Source organism: Ambystoma mexicanum, chromosome 2q (assembly GCF_040938575.1).
Source record: "Ambystoma mexicanum isolate Mex_15411 chromosome 2q, UKY_AmexF1_1, whole genome shotgun sequence".
In the NCBI taxonomy this organism is placed as follows: Eukaryota; Metazoa; Chordata; class Amphibia; order Caudata; family Ambystomatidae; genus Ambystoma; species Ambystoma mexicanum.
Window position 1 is genome coordinate 617,574,490 of NC_090924.1, and position 12,268 is coordinate 617,586,757.

Here is a 12,268-nt window from a genome sequence, read left to right on the forward strand (position 1 = left end):
TTGTCTGAAATTGTGCTCTTATCATATCATATCATACCCGATTGATCCCTAATGACTGCAATTCAGTTTTAAAGTTTGAAGTACGATGCAAGTGATTTACTGGAACATTGATATGTTTTCACTTTATATTTTAAGATATTTGCACAGGAGTATTGTGAAACCATTTTATTATATTGCAATCTCAATTTAATAATATCATTAAGGATAGACTGAGTGTTTGTGCATGCATATTGAAATTTCAGTTCTTTGAGAATATAGTTTGATTCTTGCTTTAGTTTTTTCTTTTTATTGGCAACAAAAGATATAATATGACCTCTCAACACTGCCTTATAACAATCCCAATTATTGGCAATAGACGTATCTTGAATTTTGTGTTCTGAGAAGAAATTGCTATGGTTCTGAGTAATGAAGGGTGTGTATAGTTCATCTTTCAAAAGGGTCAAATTAAATCTCCATCTATTGGAATTGTGACTGCTCTGTGGGGTTGCAAGTTGAATATGTACTGGAGCGTGATCCAAAAGTGTTATACAGTCAATTTGGGCATTAAGAAGAAGGTTAGCCATAGATTTGGATATTAATGCATAATATAGTCTTGAGAAAGAGTTATGGGGATTAGAGAAAAAAGTAAACTCTAAATCAACAGCATCAATAAGACCTAATTCTGATACAAAATGTATAAATTGGGTGTGAGATTTTGGCATTTGTGAAACATACACTAGACTTGCTATCCAGGTAGGGATCTATAATCTCATTACAGGCTCCACATGCAATTAGATTAAGTTTGGTGGCTTCTGCCTGTGAGAGATGTGTTTCTTGGATACAGGCAATCAATGGCTTTGCTCTATTGAGGTGAGATAACATTTTCTGTCTTTTGACAGGATTTTGCAACCCTTTAACATTCCATGATGCTATGCTAAGTGGCATGGTTTAGAATGAGGTTAACATAAACATCAGATTAGTTGGAATTATAAATTATTTAGCATAGTAAAGATTAACATGACAGTATGATTAGAGCAATAGTTAGAAAGTCATACACAAAGCAAACATTGATTATCCCACGTAACAGATGAAAACATTGACAGAGACACATAAAGGAAGTGGGTAGACAAACAAAGTCAACATGGATATTTGGAACATCCAACAGTAAACACGAACTATAAAAGGGATTATGGCTAATGGGGTACAGCAACACCCATCCATATTGGATAATGATAAAGCAGGGGTGGAGAGCCAATTGAGGGAAGGGCCACCTCACACCCCACTCCGATGGAAGGTATTGGAACAATATTCTTTCGTATTAGCCTAATAAGTCTTATAGTCGTATTCAAATAGGTGGTTGTGACATATCCATTTCATCCCTTTTGTGAAATTGAATAAAGTGTCTGAGATCACTTGGATTTTGAAAAGTAGAAGTATGCCTGTTGAGGGTAGCTGGATGGATGATACCTTATCTAGCGTTTAGCTGTTTTAGGACAGGTCAAAATGTGAGTAGCTCTTTTCACCTGGCAGCTGTCGCATTAGACACATCCTGAATATCTACTTGCCATCCCAAGAGCGCTGCTTTATTAGCTTCACTTCATCCATTATAAGAAAAACATGAGTATAATTCAGAAGGGCAAAGATAAAGGTTCTAGAGGTATTATTAGAGTTGTGCATTGAGTTAATCTGACCCACCTGATGAGCCCTCTGGATGTTTAACTGCACTGACGCTGGTAAGTCATGGAGTTTAGGAAGCATATTGTTTAGGAACATTATAGGATTGTCTCTTTCAATTCCTTCTGGAAGGCCCACAATCTGTAAATTGTCCCTTCTGTTTCTATTTTCAAGGTTCTCAGATTGTTTTTGTAGAGATTTGACTGTGATTTCAAGCATTTGTACTCGACTAGTGACATCCTCAGCATCACAGACTCATCTCTCCACCTCACACATTCTTGACTCAAAGATGGACAATTTACTGTCAAGCTGTTGTAGTATGGCATTTATGGCCTCCATGCTTGGTTTGAGGGCCCTTATTTCTGTCAGAATAGTTTGCATAGCAGGATCTAAGGTGTCCTCCTTTGGGTGGGTGAGTCACTTTTCTTCCCTTTGAGGGTATTAGATGTAGATGAAGTTATTTCTTTGGCATGGCCTTTTTTAGACGACATAATGAACTGAGTAGTATGACTTAGAAGGTATGACAATATAGCAGTAAGAGGGTTAAGCACATATTATTGTGTTGTTATACTAATAGAACCAGTTGTAGGTCCTCACAAAATCTTATTTTTTGGATATCCCCTTGACAGACAATGTAGCGTAGCTTCAGTCAATAGTACATCAGCATATATCCTTAGCAATGCTAATTCAATTACTTATAGTAGCAAAGGTTATTAGCAGTGGTTTAATTTCAGTAATAATTGTGTCTTTTAAGTAATGTTTCTCTCCCGTAAAATATTCAGTTACAAGATGTAAACCTGCTGTTCGTAAAATACCATTAATTTCCTGACTGGATATATCAACATCTAGACTTGGAAGAGGCAAAACAGTATCTAAGGTGGAAACACAGTGTATGGCCATTGCTGTAATGTGTGGTTACAGAGAGAGAGAATAATTCATACAAATCCTGAGGTTTTTTGTCTACCGTTTGTTGGCCTGAAGGCAGATCACCATCTCATCTAACCAGGCAAAGGGACAGTAGAAGGAGGTAGGACATTAGTTGGACAGATCATTATTTCAGGTTTTTGTCAGAGCAATTGTGGTGTTCTATTTATGCTCCATGATGTGGAAGTGATTTCAGTAACATTAAATTTTAAAAGTTGCAAGTGCAAGAGAAATGCCTCCTTCTGTCCTCTTGCTTTGCTATCTTCCTACTCTCTCAATTGCCACTTATACATTCTCCATTTATGACATCACGCCACAAGGATCGCCATTGTGGCGGAATGTCACCTGCTGGCTGCTTGCCACACATCTCCACTACCTCACTGCATTATATGACATAATCCTGCAGATGGTGGAGTTTGCCCCAAAGCCGGGGCGGGAGGGGGACAATGTTTTAATGTGCAAGGTCATACTGCCTTTCAACTTACCACAGTTCTCACCATTACCTGGACACACTTGGACGTTTAGGTTTGTATTGGACAGGACTATACAATCCATCTTGGACAGGCCATGAGCCCTACAACAAGCCACTATACTAGAATTCCACACCCATCCATCCTCAACTCTCACTGCCCCATGCATAGGCCCTCTTGCCCTTTTTGGATCTGGCCAGGAATGTGTGGTGTGCCACAACGAGGGATGCAGCTTCTTCCTCACCTAGTCCCCCACGCTTATGGGGATGTCCTTGGTGGCTATCCGCACATCGTAACCCTCCTTGTTATGCACTTGCCTGTTCCAAATCCTTCCTTCAATTTGCTCATGGTGGATTTCAATTTTTGCGGCCCTCCTTAGGCACGGCGGGCGCACCCTGCTATTGAGTTTGCATTGCACCCGCGTAACATCTCAAATAGTGAAATATCAGTTGTGGAATGGGACTTAAACCTGTGTGTTTCCACTGTGTATTTAACTGCCCATTTCCAGTCTTCCTTTGTCAAAGAGCACCCTGGATGTTCTTCTTGATTACCTCATTAAATCCCTCTACCTTTCCATTGGTTTGAGGGTGGCTGACTAAACTTGTGCAATGCTCTATGCCATTCCGTTTGAGGAAATCACAGATTTCCATTAAGGTGTCATCATTCACGATAAAGATCATGGGTAACTTTCCCAATTCTTATACCTCGTCTGTGAAATTGATTGTACCCTGGATTCATGTGTCATTGGAAAACCCTACTTCTAGAGAGGTAGGTTACCAACACAATACATTATGTGTTTGTGGTGCCACATCGTATGCGACCAGCTACCTCTAGCCCCACTCTCCCCCATGGCTTGCTGGGGATGTTCATGACTATCATGGCGCGTTATTTCATTCAAGGGTAGCCCCACACTAAGGAGATAATCCCTCCTACCAAGTGTGGATATAATGTATCTATTTAACCAAAAGAAGGGACACATACATAATTAATCAACATAACGTTACCCTCAGGACTCGAAAGAACAAGTTACTTTCTTACCTGGTAACGTTCTTTCGATGGGATGGTCCGACGACGTATTCCATATCTATGACATGTAATCACCACAGCTGTGCTGCTTCGGAAACTTTTTTCGGCGTCTGCGTCCTGCGTCGATGACGTCGATGCGCCGTCGTCGAGGGCCTCCTCCGACGTCCGACGTCATCCGATGTGATAAGTAGGACGCACGACGCCCGTAGCCTCAGTTGTAGTTTTTTCCCCCAGAACGTGTGACACTAGTCAACTGCCAGTCAGACACAAAGCCTTGCGGAACGTAAGCTGCAATCGCAAAAGAAATTCTGCAGCGGGGAAGGCAGGGCGGGAGCGATATGGAATACGTCGTCGGACCATCCCATCGAAAGAACGTTACCAGGTAAGAAAGTAACTTGTTCTTCGAGGGGATTGGGTCCTCCGACGTATTCCATATCTATGACAGACTCCCAAAGCAGTACCAGAGCAAGGAGGAGGGAAAGAATTTAGAATCAAGATTTAGAATAGCCAATCAAATAGCAGAGCAAAGGACCGCCTTGCCAAAGGCCAGATCCTGTGCTCGGATGGAATCGAGGGAATAGTGACGTACAAATGTATGTACTGAAGCCCAGGTGGCTGCATCACAGATGTTGCGAATAGGAACACCCCTCTGCAGGGCAGTAGACGCAGCCATACCCCTGGTAGAATGGGCCCGCAAGCCAGCCGGTGGGTCCTTACCCGCCAAGCGGTAGCACTCCGAGATGGCCAAAATAATCCAGCGAGACAAAGTCTGTTTCGTCACAGCTTGCCCCAAACGCTTTCCAGCGTAACCAATAAAGAGTTGATCGTCCACTCTGACCCGGGACATGCGTGAAACATAAAAGCTTAAAGCTCTCCTAGGATCAAGCCTATGGAGCCTCTCCTCTTCCTTACCAGGATGCGGAGGAGGATAGAATGCCGGAAGAACAACCTTCTGGGCCAAATGAAATTCCGTCACTACCTTCGGAAGAAAAGAAGGACAAACTCTAAGGACAACCCTGTCCTTGTGAAATACAGTGAAGGGAGGCTTAACTGAAAGTGCCTGTAACTCACTCACTCTGCGAGCGGAAGTAACCGCAACTAAAAACACAGTTTTCAGAGTTAACAGCCTCAAAGGGCAAGAATGTAAAGGCTCAAACGGAGCACCCATAAGAAACTTAAGAACAAGGTTTAAATCCCAACCGGGCACCAGGAAAGGTGACGGAGGGAACACATTAGTGAGCCCTTTCAAAAACTGTGAAATCAAAGGGATTTTAAAGTAAGAACACTCTTCAGACGAGCGCTTAAAGATGGACAGCGCCGCCAGGTAACCTTTAACGGTACCCACTTGCAAGCCCCTGTGGGTTAAAGAAAGTAAAAAGGACAGAACCATGGGGATGTCACATGCAAAAGGATCCACATTCTGAACTCTGCACCAGTCGCAGAACTTACGCCAATGGCAACGGTACAGAGACTTTGTTGCTGGCCTTCGGGCCGAAAGCAACACCTCCATCACGTCCTCAGGGAGGTCCCAATCCTTATACCTCAACCTTTCAGAAGCCAAGCGTGAAGGTTGAGGGATCTGACCTCTGGATGGAGAACCTGACCCCCCTCCCGTGAGAGCAGATCGTCTCAGTAGGGAAGACGACGTGGAGGGCAGATGGATAAGTCGAGAAGGTCCGGGTACCACGTCCTCCGAGCCCACGCCGGGGCAATGAGGATCATCCGGGAACCGAACTTCCGTAACCTCCGCAGCACTTGCGGGATGACGGGGACTGGAGGAAACGCATACAGCAGCGGGAATGACCACTCCACCACGAACGCGTCTCCTAAGGCTCCTTTTGGAGGAAATTCCCGCGAGCAAAACCTTTCGCACTTCCGGTTGACACTGGAGGCGAAGAGATCCACTTGAGGGGTCCCCCAAAGGGCGAAGATCTCCAGGAGAATCTCCTGAGCCACCTCCCACTCGTGAGAGATTGCGCTCTGCCTGCTCAGAGCGTCCGCCGTCACGTTCTCGTCTCCGGCCAGATGAACTGCCGAGATCGAAACTTCCTGCTGGATGGCCCAGAACTCGAGCTGCATCGCCTCCCTGCACAGAGGAAGTGACCCTGCCCCCCCCCCTTTTTGTTGAGGTAGTGCATGGCCACTGTATTGTCCGTCAGGATCAGGACACTCTTTCCTCGCACAGTCGGCAGAAAAGCCTTCAGGGCTAGCCTGATGGCCCTCAGCTCCAAAAGATTGATATGGAGTCTGGACTCCGACGGAGACCAACGACCGCTGACTGTCAGCCCGTTGGCATGAGCTCCCCATCCCGTGAGGGATGCATCCGTCACGATCGTCACCTCCGGCCAGGGAAGCCAAAATGGAGCCCCCTTCATCAAGTTGCCTTCGACGGCCCACCACAGAAGATCCCGGGCGACCGAGGGCGGCACCTGAACCGGGTCCGACATCCTGCCGGAGGACTGCGACCATTGCGTCTTGAGTGCCCACTGCAAAGATCTCATCCGCAGGCGAGCCTCTGGCACCAGAAGAATGCAGGATGCCATGAGGCCGAGCAACCTCAAGAACTCGAACGCAGGGAGCGTCTGGGCATGCTGAAACTTGTGCACCATCTGCTGAATGTGAAGAGCCCTCACCTGGGGAGGAAAACACTGCCCCAGGGAAGTGTCGAGCACCGCTCCAATGTACTGGAGCCGCTGTGTTGGCGTCAAATGGGACTTCTTTAAATTGAGGGAGAAGCCCAGCCTGTGAAGGGAGCGGCAGGTGACGGACAGATGATCCAGGACTTGCTCGGGAGAGCTCCCCCTGATCAACCAATCGTCCAGGTAGGGGTAGACGTGAATCCCCCCTTGCCTGAGATGCGCTGCCACCACCACCATGAGAGCTTGGTGAAAACCCTCGGGGCGGAGGTCAATCCGAACGGCAGGACCCGAAACTGAAAGTGCGAGTCGCCAACCGCGAACCTCAGGTACTTCTTGTGCTTGGGATGGATCAGCACATGGAAGTAAGCATCCTTGAGGTCGAGTGACACCAACCAGTCCTGAAGCTGAAGGGCCTGGAGGACTTGAGAGAGAGTAACCATCTTGAACTTGTCCTTCCTGAGGAGTTTGTTCAAACCGCGCAAGTCCATGATGGGTCTCAATCCCCCGTCTTTCTTCAAAATCAAAAAATAAGGGGAATACCATCCCTTGTTCCTCTCCGCTACAGGCACCAGTTCTATGGCGCCTTTCTCCAGCAGGGCTTGAATTTCCTGCGCAAGGAGCGGATCCGGACTCTGCAAAGAGAGGTTCCCCGGTGGATTGTCACGAGGCCTGTGCCGAAAGGGAAGACAGTAGCCGTGCGTTATGATCTCCAGAACCCACACATCTGAAGTAATGGCTTGCCACTCTACAAGATGCTGCGCCAGCCTTCCCCCAACCGGCGAACCATGGGACATGGCCTCACGACTGAGTGGGAGCGGCTGCGGCGTTACCTGAGGGCAAAGAGGCAACTGCCCGAGCGGCCTTGGCACCATGGGTACCCTGTCGTCCACCTCTGGTACCCCTGCGATGGCCTCTTTGACTGCCAGCTCCTCTCGCTTTACTGAAGGATGAGTAATAGCGAAAGGAACCACCCCTCCACTGCTGTCCCCTAGGACGAAAAGGCGGAGGTTGGCGAACTGCAGCGCCCAACGAATTCGCTGCAGCTTTTGAGGTCTGCAACCTCTCAAGGCTCTCGTCAGCCTTGCTGCCAAAAAGGTGTTCACCGTCAAAGGGCATGTTGAGGAGCCGGGACTGCACATCAGGAGCAAACCCCGACTTCCGCAACCACGCAAACCTGCGTATCACGGTGCTCGCCGCCATGGACCTACTGACGCATTCAGCTAAATCCAAACCCGACTGAACGGACTCACACATGGCATCCTTACCATCCTGGACCATAGCAAGGAAACCATCCCGTTCGTCCCCTTCGGGAATATGTTCAGCCGCCAACGCAACACAGTTCCACAGAGTGTGTGTGAAACGAGACAAGGCACAAATGGAGTTGGCCGCCTGAAGCGCCATACCACCAGAAGAAAACACTTTCTTCGCCCAGCCATCAAAACGTTTGTCGTCCCTATCAGGAGGGATGGTAGGGTACGACGCCTGCTTTGCCGGGGCCGTGGCCGCCTGCACCACCAAACTCTCCGGAGTGGGGTGCCTGGTCAAGTAGCAGGGGTCGCTACTGGCTGGACGGTATTTGCGCGACAAGGATCTGCCCACCGCCGGGAGACTCTCTGGAGCAGTCCAAGCCGCCGCCACCCTTCTCTGTAAAGCCATATGGAATGGCAGTACCGGGTCAGTTGGGGGACCAACATCAAGGATGTCCGTCAGATCATCCTGCACAAACTCCCCTGGGGGAGCAGACCATCCCAAGTACTCAGAAACCCTAGCCATAAGGCGCCGGTACGAGGAATCGGCATGAGAGCCAGGCTCAGGCCTACAAAACTCCACCTCCGGAGAGGTGTCCAGTCCACTGGCATCATGCAGTGACTGTCTCAAATCGTCAAACTGACTATGGCCCGAGACAATTTCATCTGGAACCTGACTAGGAACCAGGCCATCAGAATCCTCATCCGCCTCTGAAATATAGTCCAGGTGGCGAAAAGAAGGCACCCGAGAGGGCTTGCTCTTAACCAGAGCCTTCCTAGGGGGTTCTCCCGTGCCACGGGGTACCTCCGACACGAAAGGCGTCGAGCGAATCGGCGCCGGCGTCGAGAGAACCGGCATCGGCGCCGAGAGGATCGGCGCCGAGGAAATCGGCGTCGACGTCAGACGCAGCGCCTCCAGCATCGGCGGCGTCGACACAGCCCTCGAGGCCGGAGCCCCGAGCGTGTGCCTCGACGACCCGAGCGTCGACGGCCTCGACGACTTCCTCGAAGCCGGAGCCTCGAGAAAGCCTGTCGACGCCCTCGACGCCTCAGACGTCGATGTCTTCCTCGAAGACTTCACAGGTGCACACGGTCTCGAACGCGTCGAGGACCGGGACCTGGAACGGGTACGGCGAGAACGAGTCTCCTTGTCCGGACGGGACCTCTCCCGTGACTCGTGCCGACCACTCATGCGAGCGGTGTCTCTCGACCTCACACGACCGACCCCACTCGGGGGCGCGGATGGCTTAGTACCCTGCGACTCAAGAATCGCCAGCATTTTCTTCCCGAAGGAAGCCCATTCCTCCGGCGTCGCACGGCTGGTGGGGTAAGCGACGTGCCGGGCAGAGTCCTCCGAGGAGGACCTGGAAGACGACCGGTGTCGGCGCTTCCGAGAACGCCTCGAAGAGGCTGAGGAGTGGCGAGACCGACTCCTAGAAGGAGACCCACGAGACTTCCGACGATGACGCGGAGAGTCACCCCTCGAATCATCCGTCGAAAGCCCCGCAGACTTCGACTTCCTGGGCTTGGACACCCGACCTACCGACAACTTCTTCTTACGTTCGCGTAAGGCTTTGGACGTGAGCGACTGGCAGTCGATACAGTCATCCGTGTCGTGGGCCTCCCCGAGGCACCAGAGGCAGGCGTCGTGCGAGTCCGTCACCGACATCTTGGACCCACACTCCCCGCACTTCTTGAAACCCGGACGCGGGGTCGAAGACGAAGTAGAAGACATCTTCACACGAAGAATTTGCACAAAACGAACAGGTTCGAAGAACCGAGAAGAACAGAACTCCAAAGAGTCGAGGCGTGAACCGAGAATCACGAAGCAACACGTTCGCGGAAAAAACGGAACTGAGGCTACGGGCGTCGTGCGTCCTACTTATCACATCGGATGACGTCGGACGTCGGAGGAGGCCCTCGACGACGGCGCATCGACGTCATCGACGCAGGACGCAGACGCCGAAAAAAGTTTCCGAAGCAGCACAGCTGTGGTGATTACATGTCATAGATATGGAATACGTCGGAGGACCCAATCCCCTCGAACATTATCTACAGCCACTTAGCAAATGTGGCTGTGTGTGATCTAATTAATAACATATACGACCAATTTTCTAAAAAGTCAAGTTTTTAATTCAATTACTGATTCACAGCACAAATATCAAAAAACATTTTAAAAAAACACATACACCACATAAAAGTATACAATGTAAAAAGTAGTTTTTCCACCACACGGAATCAAGTTCATCAATACCCCAAACGCAGTAGCAACTTAATTTTCTCTTGCTTCCTACTGTGTATAATTAGCCTTTCTTTTGGTTAAATAGATACATGACTATTATGGGGCATGTCCAGGCTTTGCAACCATTGCTGTTATTAACATAGGACAGCCATTCCGTAAACACTCATTCTATCTGAAAGTCGCAGCTGCCCTGTCACCAATAGCCACATCTGACGCCGTTTGGTCTTAGTGATGGCTTGGTGCCATCATGGGCCAAGCTTATAATGCACTTTCTTACTCCCACAGGAGGTACACTCCTCCTTCCTTTCAATAGCACTCTGGTTTTAGTGAACAGCTCATCACTTATTCTCGACAACCCTTCATACCCTAATTTCTTCATTTCAGTTGTACAACATTCACATGCCTCTAGGAGCTGCTTGATTTTTCTCAATATCTCATCAGCCTTCATAGTTATCTCCCATTCCATAAACCAATATGTCATCCCGGAAGCATATGATGGCTGCTTTGGCTTCAAAGAGGGGGGACATTACGCGCTACAAAACTGCAGAGGCTGATACCAGGCCAAATGGCATCTGCATTTATTTTAACAAGCATGCTAATGTATTATATTCCATCAGATGCCTGTATTTGTGATTCTGACATATCTGATGGTAGGCGGCTCTGAGGATGTGGCTAGAAAACCGTTTGGTATCACTGATGGTGCACAGTCACTGCCCCCATGTAGGGGGTAGCGATCTGCTATGATACAGTTATTGAGCACCCTTAAGTTTACACACAGTCTCAATCTGCCGGTAGGTTTGTGGACTACAATCAAAAGGGACACCCATTCAAATGCTTCTATTCTTTCAAAGGATATTGTGTGCCTCTCAGTGGTAAGGAGCATACTGCCCTCTTAAAGGTAAGGGATATTGTGCCCCTCACACTGGTAAAGGATATTGTGTTCCTCACACTGGTAAAGGAAAGGAAATCATGCCACTCACACTAATAAGGTATATCGTGCACCTCACACTGCTAAAGGACACAGTCTCCCTCTCAATGGTAAAGGATATAATGCCACTTTCAGTAGTAAGGGATATAGTGCCCGTCTCACTGCTAAAGGACGCAGTGCCCCTCGCACTTGGTAAAGGATATCTTGTCGTTCTCACAGATCAGCAGTCCCATGTTTTCTTAGGCAACTCCAGCTACTCAACCACTTCGGACTACTCAAACAGTTAAAGGCAAGCCCCTGGACCAGGCTTCCAAATGTTCTGGTGCTTCTCCGCTCTCTTCAGCAATCTCAGCCTTTTGAGGGTGGTCAGACCTTAAAGCTCCTCTGAACCCCTCAGCTCTCCTGGCATCTGGTGCAGTTTGCCAGTATTTATCAATTTCACCTCCCAGATGATTTCCTGCTCAGTCTCAGGCCATGACATTTTTCAGGCTTTCCCCCCTTGGGCTCCGACCTACCAGAGCTATCATCTTTGGACCCTCTGGGCAGCCTCTGCTTCAGGTCAGTCCCCTTTTTGCCCCTCAGTTGCAGTTTGCAGTGTCCCAAAATGAAAAGCCTCAGTGGCCAACTTAGATTTGGCCAGAGGTTCTACCTCCTCCATGTGGCTCGGTTACAGTGAATTGCAGTCTCCAACAATGCTCTGCCACCTTGATGCTTTTCAAAATTTAAATTCTCTACTCTGCTTGGTGGCTGCTCACAGGAATCCCTTTGTCTGCATGGGACCCTACAGTGTGATTCTGCATGCTGAATCTTGTTCTGGTTGCTGATCTCTTGAATGTGTCTGACGGTGCATCCTGGGCCATGGGACTCTGTGGTGATGTAATGATCTGTACATTGCCTCATACTTTAATCCTCTTGAAGAATTAATCTCTGTGGGGGCCCCACTGGCAAATGGGACAAATCTGGGAAGGTTTCTACTGGCTTGGATGCCCTACCTCTGACCTGAAGCAAAATGGTAAAAGTGTTACTAGTCTTGGGCACCCCTTGCTCTGACTTCATCCACAAACGGAGCCAATGTGACAGAAATCACAGGCAATTGCAGTCTTCACACCTTGCTCCAGTGAATATATCTCTGCTGCCCA